Below are 1,745 nucleotides of genomic sequence, written 5' to 3'. Positions count from 1 at the left end.
CTAGTTGGAATAGTGTATTTACTTCAAATATTACATCTCATGCTTCTTGTGGAGGTTAGGAAGGTATAAAGCTTCCACCTTTATCATTCTCTTTTCTTATTTCATGCTTTGAAGTCCTTTGAAAGAATGTTCTTGGATTTTTGGGCAACTCCAGAACCTTAGGCTTGTTTGGTGATCATCTTCTGACCTTATTTGATGGAAAAAGTGTAAAGTCATAACCCCCTTTGTTCCATGCTCAAGTTGTAGTCTTATTAAGGACTTTGTGGACTTAGGGTTTAAGATCTTGTCTAGTGGTGAGGTCCTAATGGATAACGTTAGAAACTTTATCCATTAAGTCATTAAGAAAAATCAGATCTAAAAGTATGAGCCTTGATCTGTAAGGATTAAGCTTTTAGTGAAAAAATGGCTTATGGCAATAGTCACAACGTGGCCAAGAGATCACCACATCGTGGAGAGGTTCAACCTTGCAATTTTTTGTCTCGACATGGCCACAACGTAGCCAAGAGATCACCATGTCATGGTGACGGTTGACTTGGTTGACCATTGACTTTTGATGACCATTGGATTTTGACCTATTTGACTTGGCATCAAACTTGGGGGTTTTGGGTTGTTGATTGAGGATTCATCTATTTTGTTGTCAGTCGGCTCACGAGATTGATCAATGCAAGGTGTAAGAGTGTTGTTGTGCTTCTCCGGTTCTTCAGTCCAGGTAAGTTTCTCACTATGCCACGTATCCCATTATGTACCTTTGCATGGTAGAATAGAGGTAATGTTAGAGTACAAGTACGTAGTTGACCAGGTTAACTCCTTGTTATGATTGTATTGTATAGGACACTTGGTGTCACAGTATGCTAGATTGATGGAGTCTTGTCTGAGGTTTATATGATTCTTCTAGGTGTCATGATTGGTTAGAGTAATGATAGTGTTGGCTGTTTGTTTAATGTTTACCCTAAGGGATTGTATGTCGTCAAGTTTGATAGCCTGAGAACTCTTGGTCAATCAATCAAATGTTATTTATTGGTTTTTGAAATAATGGTTTAATTGGTTGATCTGTTTTATGAACATAAATATCTCTAAAATATTCAGGGTGTTATAAACACTCTTTATGAAATGCTAAAGAAAAGATGCTAGCGAGGCGGCAGTAAAAAAATGATGTGTCAGCATAAAAAATGATGTTCCAGTGTGTTAAGGGTATTACCATTCCCTTCAGCCTAAGAAAATGGTAAATATGGTAATGGCCCATGTTGTAAGGGGGGACAATTTTTGTATTTCCCATTATATAAAATTATATCATTTAATTATTTCATCTATTTATCTCTTTAGTTTTCAATAAGTTCTTATTACAAAAGCAAGATTATTGTTATATGTTTTTCACTTTTTTAAGAAATTATGTCTCCTAAGTATTTATTTGGTGGTGAACAATACAAAGAGTATGAAAATATATTTGGTTTTTTGTTTTCTAGAAAAAAAAATTGACGACAAAGATCTTTAAGCCGTGTTGTAGTCGTATTGGTGAACGTGTTGGGTTATAAGCGTCCTTGGACAACTTATATATATATATATATATATATATATATATATATATATATATATATATATATATATATATATAACCAAATCATAAGGATTTCTGCTCACCAAATCTAGGCAACTAGTACATAAACAAAACAAGAAGGATATAATACATACACTTATATTCTTCGACTTCTTTGATTTTTCTAGTTGATTGGACTTTGAGGATCCAA

Source organism: Lactuca virosa, chromosome 5, assembly GCF_052849685.1.
Source record: "Lactuca virosa cultivar CGN04683 chromosome 5, Lactuca_virosa_CGN04683_v6, whole genome shotgun sequence".
Taxonomy (NCBI): domain Eukaryota; kingdom Viridiplantae; phylum Streptophyta; class Magnoliopsida; order Asterales; family Asteraceae; genus Lactuca; species Lactuca virosa.
This window is presented reverse-complemented; position numbering follows the sequence as displayed.